This window comes from Mytilus trossulus, chromosome 5 (assembly GCF_036588685.1).
Source record: "Mytilus trossulus isolate FHL-02 chromosome 5, PNRI_Mtr1.1.1.hap1, whole genome shotgun sequence".
Lineage (NCBI taxonomy): Eukaryota > Metazoa > Mollusca > Bivalvia > Mytilida > Mytilidae > Mytilus > Mytilus trossulus.
In genome coordinates this window covers 79480968-79495541 of record NC_086377.1, presented here as the reverse complement: position 1 = coordinate 79495541, position 14574 = coordinate 79480968, and the positions used below count along the sequence as shown (strand labels likewise).

At 32.2% G+C, this 14574-nt stretch overlaps 1 long non-coding RNA gene across 2 annotated transcripts; it reads right to left on the bottom strand.

Moving 5' to 3' along the window:
* Nucleotides 1-9583: 9583 nt before the first annotated feature.
* LOC134717492 (uncharacterized) lies at nt 9584-14152 on the bottom strand. Of its 2 annotated transcripts, none has more exons than XR_010107344.1 (3): nt 14017-14152; nt 11192-11290; nt 9584-10102 (listed from the first exon to the last, which is right to left on the bottom strand). It is a non-coding gene; the product is annotated as an uncharacterized LOC134717492 (long non-coding RNA). The 2 variants fall into 2 exon arrangements; XR_010107343.1 differs by lacking the exon at nt 14017-14152 and adding an exon at nt 12377-12505.
* Between the last annotated feature and the right edge of the window lie 422 nt (nt 14153-14574).

The window sequence follows — 14574 nt, the reverse complement described above, 5'->3', positions numbered from 1 at the left end:
CATTAGTAATTTTTGGGGCCCTTTATAGCTTGCTGTTGGATGAACTTGTTTGATGAAATGACATTAATGGATTCAACCCTTTTGTTTGATAAGTTCTCCAAACAAGTTGTGTTTATAGATGTTGCATCTGTTGATACCATATTACCCCATAATATACTAAATATTTACTACACTCATAATAAAATGTATTAAAACGTACAATATATAAGGTTAAAATTAGCTAATGTATAGAATATATTGTGTCTATTTAAAACCTACGGATGATGTCAAGTGTAAATATCTATATTTACAACCTATGTCTTCCTGTTATGATGAGTCAACATTCAACTTATAATTTTATCACGCAGTACTTATGCTGCTTATTTTTAAAACCTTGTGTTCAAGGTCGAACTTAATGTAATGTGACAGATATATGAAAATATACTTATAAATTACCCGATTAGTCATTTGTACATTGGCCGAGTGTCATCATCTTTATGTCAGAGTTATTGGTCGAGTTTTATAAAATATACAACATGAGTAGTCATTCCATAGATTTGCAAATAGTTATCTTATATATTGCTCGAGTTGTGTTTTTTTTTTTTGGTGAAAATTGGTTGAATGTTATCTAATGTATTACCTAAGTAATATTTTTTGTAAATTTGCCGAGGGTTATCTGATTTTTCCCCAGAGGGGTTAATTTGTAGAATGACAGAGTATTGTCTATTATATTACCCAAGTGGTCATAATGGAGATTGAAAGAGTGTTATCTATTACATTACCCAAGTGGTCATTTTGTCAGATTGGCTACTACTCACCTTATTTATTACCAAAGCGGTTATTGTGTAGATTGGCCGATTGTAATTATTGTAGATTTGCCAAGTTTGACAAATATATTTACCGAGTAGTCAAATGGTATCTTACATATTGCATGACTGTTTTTTTTTTTTGCATTTTGGGTGTTGTCTAATATATAACCTACGTGGTTGTTTTACAGATGACAACGTGTTACCGTATATAGACATAAGACTTAAATCGACGTCCGGTCTCTAATCGACGTCCGGTCTCTAATCGACGTCCGGTCTCTAATCGACGTCCGATCATCAAATCGATGTCAAAATCTGACGTCACAATAAAATAACATTGCAAATCGACGGCCAATTGTATGCTCCTCTATTCGACGTCTTTTTTTTGTTGTTCTCAAATCGTCGTCCAATTTTTGGCTTCTTTAATCGACGTCCGTTTTATGGAGTTGTCGCAGTGAAATCACAACTTTATTAAAGGGTTGATTGAACCTAAAACTCAGAAAGTTGTTGAAAAACAAAAATAATACTTCTCAACAATTGGTTGTACGTTTTGATTATTTCTATTATTCGAGTCTGTATACTGCCCTCTAAACGTCTTTCGATTATCTTTGTCTTTGACAAAACGAGACAGATAATATAAACAAAGATTTATTCTAATATGACGTTCTTGCCGTACTTTGACCTATAATTGTTTATAATTTTATTCATTGTGACTTGTCTCATTGGCATTCATACCACATCTTCTTATTTATATATAGTGTATGTAAGCACTTCACACAAAACAAAACGATAAAGATAATATAAACAAAGATAAATTTAAAAATAAATGATTGAATGAATTTAAACATCGCGATAAGAGTCTCCTAATCGATAGGACATCGTTTTTAGGATTCATTACGTCACATTGGATTAGAGGGCTACAATATTGGACACTGGTTTGAGAACGTGACGTCGTATTTGGACGTCGATTTGAGGAACGGGCGTTTATTAGAGTCCGGACGTCGATCTGAGTCTAACATATATTACCAAGCGGTAATTTTGGTAATTGGCCGATAGTTATCAAAAATATAACCTCAGTGGTTGTCTTGCAGATTGGCCGATTGTGACCGTATTTATTACCGAAGTGGTCATTTTGTCTATTAGTCAATAATAATCTGCTATTACCCGAGTGGAATTTGTGTTTAAATGACGAGAACTTGCAGATAAAGGGATGAATGATCAAATTAATTCAAGTATTGATATTATTATCCTAGCTCCTAGTAAAATCTCAAACACGATTCATGATTATTGCTTAAAACTTTACACACTTCTTAATAATATTAATCTAAAGATCTGTATACTTTTTGGTGATGATTCAAAATTTTATTTTAGAGTTATTGAGTTTTTGTAAAGAAATATTTAAATGTTTCATGGAAGGGCAGGCTAGAATTTCTCAGAATGAAGACTAGATAACCTAGATAACACGCACACAAATTAAGATTTTTTACGTTATGCATTTTAAAGATCCATAAGTAAAGTCTGTTGTCAAGGATTTTTGATAAAGCATTAAGGGGGAGTAAGTGAACGATATGTCACACTTTTCTATTTTTAAATATATTTCATGAATAAAAATAAAAATAAAATATACCTGTTTTTTATTGAAAATGAGTGAACGAAAAAAAAATATACCAGAATAAGAAATACACTTTTAGTTAGATATTTGTAATAGCACGAGGCTTTTAATTATTGTTTTTCAAACACACATTCTCTGTAGTAATGACTCGTTTCAAAGGTATTTCATTTCACCCATTTATTTCATTTTTTATACTGTGAATTCTCAGTATTATAATATTAACATGTAGCCTTAATATATATTTCAAAGATCGAATCTAAAGCCAGATATATCAAACATTTATTATCATTTTACTATTATACGTTTTCAGGACAAAACAATCAACTCAAACACGCTTTCCAATTGTGAACTTTCCATTTCTAAGTAGCAACATTCCAGCAGCACCTGCATACGGGGTATATATCTCCCAATTGATACGATATTCTCGTGCTTGCGTTTCCTATCATGATTTTCTTGATAGAGGATTACTGCTCACAAGGAAGCTATTGAACCAATAGTTCCAAATGGTGAAGTTGAAATCATCCCTTCGTAAATTTTACGGACGCCATCACGAGTTGGTTGACCGTTATGGAATAACCGTTTCACAAATGATATCGGATATGTTCCTTACGTCGTAACTACAATCCCCTTCCCTTTCATTAATTTGACCTACCGAATTAGACTATTTACCGGATTTGTAATCACATAAGCAACACGACGGGTGCCGCATGTGGAGCAGGATCTGCTTACCCTTCCGGAGCACCTGATATCACCCCTAGTTTTTGATGGGGTTCGTGTTGTTTATTCTTTAGTTTTCTATGTTGTGTTATGTGTACTATTGTTTTTCTGTTTGTCTTTTTCATTTTTAGCCATGGCGTTGTCAGTTTGTTTTGGATTTACGAGTTTGACTGTCCCTTTGGTGTCTTTTTTTTAACCTAAAATATGTACTCGACTGTCTCTTTACGATAATATACTTGCCCATTTTTTTGTATGAGTGAATCTAGGAAAAACAATATTCATCAACAAACATGACCACTGTCTGTTAAAATATATTCTAGTTTTTAATTTATATCGCAAAAATTCAATTAGAGCAAAACTTACCGAGTAAAAATATTCAACAGGCCAATTTCTATCTACCTTGCACTTTTCAGAAAATTCAGATCAGATGCCAAAACTTGGTCTTGCATCATTTATTAGCCTTTAGTTTGTTTAATTACATATGTATATGAATATATAAGGGTAGCAGGGTCACCAGAGTGTGAAATCCATGTCATTTGAAATAAATACTATGCATAGATCTAGAAATCGACAGATAAAAATGACATTTAAAAAAAAAATACTCGCTTGTATTCGAAGTTTTTGCAGTTTTGTTTTGTCTAAACAAATTGACACACAAAATGAATATAGTATTGTGGAATTTTTTAACTTAACATATTCGATACATTGGTAACACCGGTTACTAGGATAATAATCCTGTCACGTTTGAATTGGGTAAATTGATGGAAATGTGAAAGTTTACGGGCGGTAGGTGCAACAGGATACCGACGGCTCTCATGGCTCGTCAGGGTGGGAGCTAACAAGTGGATCCATGAAAATTTGATTTAAAACCTGTATTCATTCCAACAAATTATTAGAATTTTATTGAGGATTATACCACTTAAGGTAACAAGAAAACTTTCAGAATTTAATGCAAAGAAGGTTTAAAGTCTTTCGCCGAAAATTACTATCAATTTCTTCTTCTCCTATGTTAAACTCCCTGCAATCTCCATCCCTTTATGAGCAGTAACTTGAACTGTAAAACACTACCTAGTATCTACCAGATGTCTTTATAATGTCTGATGTATACATATTTATGACAATAACTGTTGTGAGCACAAGATTTACTGCACAGTTTTAAAGTTCTGCTAAACCAAAAATCTAAATGTGAACTTAAGTTTTGCGTTTGTTTGATGTGTACCGATTGAGATTTTAATCTAAGAGAACATGGTTTATCTATTAGTTGAAAATGTGGCTTTGAACTAGCTTTCAGTGGCTGTGAGTACTCGTGGATCAATAATTAAATTGTGTCTTTATATCATTTTATGTGCTACGTGTTGTGTTGTTACACCACTGCACCAATGAAGGGAGACAGGAGGATGGATTGGGTGGGGTATGGAGCGCAAACAAACATGTTAAGCCCTGTCACGAGTACTCAAAACCAGTTGTTGTCTATGGTTGCTACCTGTCATATTTGTTTTTTGTTCAAAGTTGTATTTTAAATCAGTCCGAAGGTCTTCACTTTTTAATCGTTTACATTGTTATAGCTAGTATTCGTTATGGTTTTTGCTCGTTGTTGAATGTCATACTTTGACTTGCAATTGTTCACATATTGCTCCAGTCTTGTAAGTTTTTATCAGTAATGTAAGCAAAGCAAGTCTAGGTCGTTTTTTTATCCAGTCGAAATGTATTGGAGACAGTGTATATATATAAAGGCAGAAATTAGAGGCACCAATAGTTAGATCATATAGCCTCGTATATCTAACTGAATAAACCAGTCAAACGTTTATTGTCGTTATACATGTCGCTTAACCTTAAGAACCTTTTAAAACTGTTTTAGGTATCATATTATGTAGAGAATCATCAATTTAAGGGCATTTAATATCTTAAATAAAACTAATTAGATATATGTTCATCTGATATTGGACGGAAGATGTTGCCCTTTTATGTAATATAAGTCACGATTATTTGAAAACGCTTATTAAACAGCCAAATGGATGCACAAAAGTAAAAATAGGAGTCGCAAATCAGATTGAATACAAGTATCTGCTCAATTTTATTGATTCTGTAACGATTGTTTCAAATATGACCAACTGTTTACCCAAAATCATCAGCACAGAACGCTCTCTCGCAGGACAGCCTTACCCACCGTGAATTCGGTTATTGGGAAAAAGATTGGACATATACCATCTGCACATGCGTGTTCATTATTTTACTTTGAACTGTCTAAAACCCAGTCGTATGATAGTGATAAATGCGCCTAGTACGACCTTGAACAAATGAAGTAGAACTAAAGAAAAATACTGTCTACGGATCATAAAAGAACAAATATATGGATTAAACATTGAAACCTCTAAAGTTTCGGAATGAACTACACGCTTCAGTTTTCACTCACATTTTATGCCGATCAAGTCGAATGTGTATTTTACGTTGATGGATACTAAAAACAAATTGGATTATGTTCACTTGACAAAATTAATGGATATAAACAATCCTAATCATTAAGCAGGACTTGGTTACTGTAAATTCAGAATTTATTCCGGTGTTTCTATTATTGAGATAAATGCAACCGAGTTATAATTGCAACACTTTAAACTCGCATTTTGAAAATTTGTATATGAAGAAATTAAACGCAGCGATGTTAAGGCCTTTTCACAAAATTTCCCATTTTTATACACAAGAAACATCATATTGAACTCAGAGCTATTTTTCAGTGTCTAAAAGCCAAAATACATGTCAAAGGAGTAAACGGAGGGAAAAGGGTCTATTCTGATTTACATTCCAAACTTTTATTTATAGAAAAATATAAATACACTAGTGTCACGTGACTTCAAACTGAAAGTAACGACATTTTCCAAAAAAGTCAAAAGTGCAGGTTGAAGATGATATCGGATCGCGCTGATTTTGGGCTCCCTGTAATCGGCATAACTTGTTTTACTTGAAAAATGCTGCTACTAGTTTTTTATTAGATGTTTTGTAAATAAAAAACAATAAAACATGGAGAATGTTATCGATTTATTGACTTTTTGGCACTTCGGGTTGTGAAATTTCTGTTACACGAAAGCTTTATAACTAGTAGCAGCACTTTTTGAAAAATATGGAATATAGCCTTTCTACCAGTACCAGAATTTAGTGGGTTGGTGTAGCTCTTGTACCTGCACTTTGCAATTTATTTAACGTGTAGTAACATAATCGCCATGTATTGCAAGAAAAAAGCGTTTGAAGGACCCTATAATAGTCGGATCCGCTGACGGAAAAACTTTGTGTATATTTTGTTTTCACCGGCGATTTATGTACTAATATGATTGAGCGAATAAACAAATATGCTCGTATTGCTTGCTTTATCATTTGAAGGGAAACAATTCAGAATTATTCAGGTCATTATTATATGTTTATGTGTAGCCCTCTAAACGTCGATTAGTGTGTGGGCACGCACGCCTCCCCCTTTTTTGGTTCAAATTCGGAATCCGCATATCATGGGTGTTTGTATAACTATAATTTCACAAGTGTGAGTTCAATATATAAATTAATAGATTGGCCTACTATGCCTCTTCTAGTGTTTGTGTATTGTAAACCATTAACATTTTACTGAAAAAAGTTTCATTTTTATAAAGAATCCAGAAATTCATGATTTTTTTGTTTGATCGGCGTGTCATTGGTTATTTTTAAATTTAAATAAAATAACCTACCTGCATAATAATATTCAAAATTTACTTGTTGAATATCTGCTGTTAATCAAGTGTGACTGGTATCATTTGTTAATCATGATTGGGAGGTCTTTTTGAATTTGTTCTCATGCCCGGGGCATGCACTGGCCCGAAGAGTTTTTTTTTGCCTTTAAATGTTTATGATTTTTCAACAGGTGTCAGGCTTGTTTTTTTTTGTTATGTCCCTGTATTTTGTTGGACAGAATATTTCTTTTCAACCAATTCATTGCCATATATTACTTATTCTAACATTCTTACAGTTGCTTGGTAAAAATATTCTGCCCTCCTATTTTTGTTTGGAATATTTTAAGGCAAACACCAGCATTAACATGGGGGATATGATTCTGTTCTCATTCAGTTATAATATTTGCACAAACTGCCTTTTTAGAGTAAGGATAAGAAGCTATGACATCGCGTACTCAAAACTTAAAAAAAAAAAGTCCATTGAGGTCGAACAAATTATATCTGACACATGTACATGTACAATGTACCTATGATTCGATCTGCAGCCTTGTCATATGCATCTTAATTTCTCAACCTTAAAAGTTAAGTATACAATTTTACCATTATGTTAGAAAAAGTGTCTGTTTTTTATGTCGCACATTTCGTATTAAAATCCTGCCTACTGTACAAAGTGGCCACCAATACAAATGGACAGCGAAGAAAAAGCTGCAAGTGCTTACGTGACATTCAGCACAATCCATACCTGTCAACTCACCCGTTTTTTGCGGGTGACAACCGTTATTTTCACCTCTCACCCGGGAGTTTTTCTTTACCCGGCGGGTCCCGGGAATTTCTAACATTACCCGTTTCACCCGGATTTCTGACCGGAATTGTTTCCGGTATTTAGAAGTAATACGACCTTCGGTTTTATCGGTCTTTTTCAATGTAACCAAAAGTCAAAATGTAGGACTTGTTTACCTGAGCTACGTAACGATATTTTCAACAAGCTACAAGATGAGTTCAGTGACTATCAGTTGACCCCATTAGATGAACTTCCACTTTGCACTTCCCCTGAAACTGACATTGGTACATTTTGGGGAGAAATGTCCAAGTTGCATGACATTTTTCTTAACAAGCCAAGATTTTTTGTTTTGTCAAAACTTGCTAAAACATTACTGGTTTTGCTAAACAGCAATGCAGACAGTGAGAGGGCATTTTCTTTAGTAAAGAAAATAGCTACAGATTTTAGGGCTGATCTTAATAAGGATACACTGTGTGCTCTTCTTTCTTGTAAAATGAATATACATTTACATTGCTATGAACTGAAACCAAGTGCAGTTCTTTTAAAGAATGCCAAGTCTGCTACTATGGAATATAACAATAGTCTGAAATAAACTTGTATACATGTTCTAACTGTTTTATATACATATTGACTATATAAATTATATGTAAACATATTTTTGTTCTTCAATTGAGCCCGCAAAATGTCGTACGCGTTATGACCTGATATTTTTTTTCTCAATGCAGGATATGACCTGACTTTTCATTTTCAGAGGTTGACAGGTATGACAATCAACATGATCAATCATGTTTTCATTGCGGAGATTGGAGCCAACTTAAAAGGTATTTCTTTTCTGTCAGAATAAAAGAAATTCTATGTACCAGTATACATGTATACAATGTATATACAAATACATTAATTAATAACCAACATGCTTAATATATACATGTATACATGTAACTATTTTAACATACACAATCAAAAAGTTTCAGATGAAAGAATAATGATATACATGTAGGAGACAGGACCAAAAAGTTAGTAGGAAAGTAAAAATGATACATGTATATACATGTAAACACTTATAAAACTACTGCCTACTAAAAGTCATGGGTAAATCTTTACCTGACCAATTCATAAAATTAACACAACTTAATTGTTAAAGCAAAGCTTCATTGGCAATTATACCACATCATGACATCTTATTTTTTGTATCAAATTCTAGATGTACTAACTATATATATGTACATAAATATAAACGAGTATGATACATTTAAATTTAAAATAAGAAGAAACTGATTTCTGTCTGTGTGTTGGGAATGCTGTCTCATTGCGATACATGTATACACTGTAATGTGGTAATCAAATGAAGGAATCATGATATATGTATACATTATAATATATGGTAATCAGATGAATGAATCATGATAAAGGGGACATGACTAATATAATATAATTCCCATTTCCAAGTACATGTATACCTGTAGAAAAGTTAGATACACATGAACATATGATGTACATGTATATAAAGGTACAGATGTACAAAATTATATCATCATGATACAAATGCAAACAAAGAAAAATACAATTTTGTTTGGTTCAAACATTTGGGGCTGTTACACTTGTAGTCTTGTACAGAGGTCTTGCTCAGCATTGAAGGCCAACATCAATTTGACCAACAATTTAAATAACACTTTATTATGCTTTTGAACCTTTTGTAAACCTGAAGTTTGTGTGTCATGAAATGAGATTGAAATATAAATCATGACAAAATATGATTTTCTTGTTCTCTGGTGGCCAATACATAAATGTACATTGTACATGCATATGACTATTTGTTCCCTGAGGGAGAGAGTTGTTTCATTGGCAATCATTTGTCATATTCTTACTTTTATTATTACATGTACATATCTGTAAGTCTTAATACTGGTATGATTAATATTTATATTGAATCGCCTGTAATCGCCATAAAAATAACAAAACACTCATATAAGACTTATAAATTTATATTTCAAAATTCCTCTTTACCATGATTACAATTCAACTGAATGACATGTCTAGTTGTAGATCTCTCACTCATATTGGTTAGATATTGCAGATTTTTAAAAAAGATTTCATGTAAGAGACAACAAATTCCATTTTTTACATCCATGAAACACAATTTTTGAACTGAAATCCTTTTTGCAGCTCCTATTCTAAGAATATTCACAAATCTCTGAACTGCCATTATGTATATTTGGACATCATTTTAACTGAGATAAAAACATCAACTTCAATAATGATGAAAAAGAAGTTAAATTGTCCAATTAATATTCCTCGGTTTTTCACTAAATTCCAATTCGTTTGGTCTTGAAACTGTCAATGCTTCTGCTTAGAACGGTACATTATGTAGAATAGCTGTCTTTTTTTCAAAAAACATATTTGGTAGCTTTTTAAACAAATTTTTATCACATCTTCCAGTCATGGTAATGGCCATGATGAGTTATAAGCAACTTTTAACTGGTGTCTGACTGCAGGTCTATTAAGGTCTAGATCTTCATCCCTGAAATAAAAAAAAAATCCAAATATAATACATGTACAATGTATACATGTTTATCAACTGAAGTTTTCAAAATGAAAAAAGTAATTCAAAGTTAGTGCAAACATACCTCTTCAAAAAGGTACGATTAAAATTCTAACGAAATAATTTCCATCCTATTTTACCTGTAGTATTAATGTCTTCATTCAACATTTGAACAAAATATAAATTTTCCACATGCATTTTTAAAAGGTGCACTATGTTATAAATATTTAAATTTATGTATAATGTTTAACTTCATTATTTTATATCTCCTTTTCCAAATGTGAACAATGACATGAATACTTCAATATCAACATGATCACAAGAAATTTGAGCTAGCAAGTTCAGTATATTATTATAGGCCTAGGTGTATCTGTCATGTTTGTGTAAATAAATACTATTGCTGGTACAGAAGCTTCATTTTTAATTAAGAAATTATCATGATCATTTATATTGGGTACATAAACTATTGTATTGCAATTCATGAAGAATGGAAAATTGTGATATCAATAATTGCTATTTCAGAAAATATTTACATACTTGTACAATTACTTATGTGTGATACATGTATAGATTTCAGAATGTCAGTTCTTATAAAAATGAGATACATTTTGTATTCAAAGTTGCCTTTTAATTAAAACATTGCCATATAACATGTATAAATTCTAAATTTACATCATACAATCTTCTCACAATGTAAGAAAACAGAAATTTATTTGCACATACATGTACATGTATCATAAAATCTGGAAGAAAAGCCTGACTTGCTAACATACATGTAATCAACTTAACCACCCCCCCCACCCCCCCCCCCCCCCACATCCTGTACATATATGTATGACTGTGTCTGTAATTAAACATTTGTTGTTTGTTTGTTCATTCATTTTCCCCACATATATTAGGCCATTAGTTTTCTCCTTGTTTATAAACATTTATGATTTGGGGCCTTTACTGTGTTTTCTTATTGCCTAAATGGTGACCTATAGTTTTTAATTTCTGTTTCACTTAAGACTCTTGAGGAGAGTTGTCTCATTGTACAACAGTTAGATAATTGCAGGATAAACAATTTACCTGTCTATAATAAAGATCCCAAATTCAAACCAATACCTTTATATTTCATCAAAGCTTGAATGCCATACTCTTACTTCAGTCCTGTAATTCTCAGGCAAGCTAAAACAAAAAATTGTAATATAATATACTTGAAAAATTGATAACAACACGTTTAATAATTTCATGCGTCCATAGCAAATGTAACATGTCTGATCATGATAATGAATCATATTTTTTTTTAATATAAAGAAATTACTTTTGCCACACAAGTTTGTTTATAATGCAAATTAAATGAACTAATGTCATGATACAGATGTTGCTAATTTATGATTAACTAGAAGTGCTGAGAGCACTACTCAAAATAGCCTGGCAGCTCCCTCCCCAAACAAAAAATTAAAAAAATAATCAGAAACAAACAAGTGAATCTGTGAGCTACTGATAACTTATGATACCCCCTTAAACTTTAACAATTTTAAGGTACACAGGAAGTTGTTGAGTGATTAAGATGAAAAAGCATCACATGGTATTGCTAACTCATACATAAACCCTGAAAGCAAATTTCAGAAATCCTTGTAATTTTCCTGAGAACGGTGCAAAGAAAAAAATTCATGGAACAGACAGACAGAACTTTAATATATAGTCAGTCTGACTAGAGACTAGATATAGATTCTGTTTACTGGGGATAAATAGCTTTGAGTGATGGATTTAATTCCAACCAACACTGAACAGGGACAGAGTTTAGATATTTGATGTCAAACATGTGTTTTAGAGGGAAAGTGCATGCAGTGACTATTCAATGTATAACTGTTAATAATTATTATCTATCAATATATATATACGAGTCTAAATTGAAAACTACGTTTAAACCTATGTCGGATTGCATTGGATAAAAACCGCAATTTTTATATGTGTGCATGTAAAACAATTTTTTTGTAGAAGGGTCAAAAAACAGCACAAACAACATTTTCCAAAAGACATATATATATAAAAATAATATGTCAAAGTAGGCAGTCATGATGAGCAAACTATACATTAATTAGCCTCAGATCATTGCTTCTTTTAGTCTTTTCTTAGGCCAATATATATATATATATATATATCATGTACCTGACCTAACCTTTTTTTGAGCACTGACCCTTTAAATAGTCATTTTATTTCCGTTGTAAAGTGAAAAGTAAACTGAACTCGAGTCAAAAGTACATTTACATTTTTGTAGTGTTGCCAATAATATAAGTCAATTGCATGATACATCCTAATGTTCACAATCATTAATATGGCAGCTCTTTTAAGAAAATTTCACATCTCGTGTGAAGAAATAAATACTTTGCCACCATTTTTTCCAACCAATAACCAAGGGAAATAATACAATCTTTAAAAATACAGGTAAACTCGGCCCTTGACAGGATAAAACCCCCCGACTCTAAATCATGCCAAAAAATAAAATAAAAATACTATTTTATTTTAGCTGTGAGCTTTGCTACAAAAAATGATAAAGCTAACTTTGGAACTTTTGGAGGTTACAATTATATATGTACATGAAGTGCTTAATTTCAGACCTAGTTCAAATAATTATGACGTCTGGCAAGGCTATTTAAATGTTTTTCTTGGATGCCTTCCTACTGGTGTCTCAGATAAAAATAAAAATAGTCTTGCCAGACGTCTTAATTATTTGGACTATTATCAATAACAGACGAACAAAAAAAAATGTTTGTTAGGGATGATGAATTGAAATTTAAAGGTGGTTTCGATGTTGTCCAAAAAATTATGACGCCTTGAAAAGCTATTTTATTTTTCTTTACTTTGACACGCCTTACTTTAATCTTGAAAAGCTTTTTTTTTCCTCGACGCCTTACTTTTTATAGCTAAGTTTTTTTTTAAAGAGAAAAAAAATATAACAGCTTTTCAACATGTCATAATTATTTGGAGTAGTTTTGATGAGGAATAATAAGCCCCGGCAAGATTAGTCCTAATAATTATTAATTGGACGCTTTTATCAGCTCTAAAAGCTTCCAATTAATAATTAGAAACAATTGAAAATTATACATGTATTTGCCATTTATAATACAGTTTATGCATATTATCATTAAACAGTTAAAAAGGTGACAAGAGGTACAGGCCAGTGGCACAGGCACATGTTTTTTTTTATGCTATTTGTCATTTTCCTAAATTATCTGACACAAGATGAACAGGTTGGGCTCAAGTCATGAAACATGGGGTGGTCCCAGGTTTGTGGGATAAACACGTTTTTCTGGGGTCGAAAACCCCAAAAAAGTGGGGTAAAAAACTTGATAATTTGTGTGTACCCCTATGAAGAAGGACCCCCGTGTTTCTGTGTCTTTCGTATAAAAAGGATTGATACTGGCCATGGTTGAAATTAAATATTGCAACACGTGGTTTATATTTCTGTCCTATGCACATGATGCACAAGCCATGCCGTCTGCATAATTTTAGTATATCTCGAGATTATATACCTGAAAGCGATACATTACACCATAATTATCCTGCTAAATCATGTTTTGCCCAGACATTGGATCATATTGAATAAATTTTCCACTTTTTCTCATTAGTTTCTTCAACCAGGTCGTTTAAATATTAACTGTCAAGTGCCAGGCTGCTTCAATTATCTTCAATTAACAGACTTGCATACTGCAAGCTTCTCAGCTACATAGATTTTCCAAATAAGGTAAACAGTGGGCGGAGCTTAAACTCCGCTTGCGATCTTTCTTTTGATAAATACAGCTTTCATTCAAATTATTTATATTATTTGATGTGAAAATACATTATAATATGAAAAAAAGACACCATATGTGATATATTTCATCATTTATGCGATACTCAAAACTTACCTATTGCTACATTTATAACTGTGTCTGCAACGTCAAAAGTCGCCCGCCATTAAACATGTTGATCCAGATAGGGGAAATAACTCCTGCACTATTTTTTTATTCGGTTTTGCGGGAAAATCACCTTAATGTCGCTGCGAAATCAAATTTTAGTGTTAAATGACCAGATTGCAATAATAAATGTACGCAATAATTTCTGAATTTACTTATAGTATTGACCATCAAAAAGAAGTTTAAGACTTGATAAATGTTATCTAAATAACAAGGTACTCCCCTATATAAATCATTATACTCGTTGAACATGCATATCTTCAGACGCATTTATATGTTGTTAACATGTGAGCTATTTTCAAATCTTAACATTTATTCAACCTTCTGGTTACTTGTTCCAAAATCGGTAAGCATCATTTTTATAAATTTCCTGTTAACAAAACTTTGAATATTTCGAAAAACTAAGGATTTTCTTATCCCAGGAATAGATGACCATAGCCGTATTTGTAACAACTTTTTAATATTTCGAGTCCTCAATGCTCTTCAAGTTTGTACTTGTTTGGCTTAACT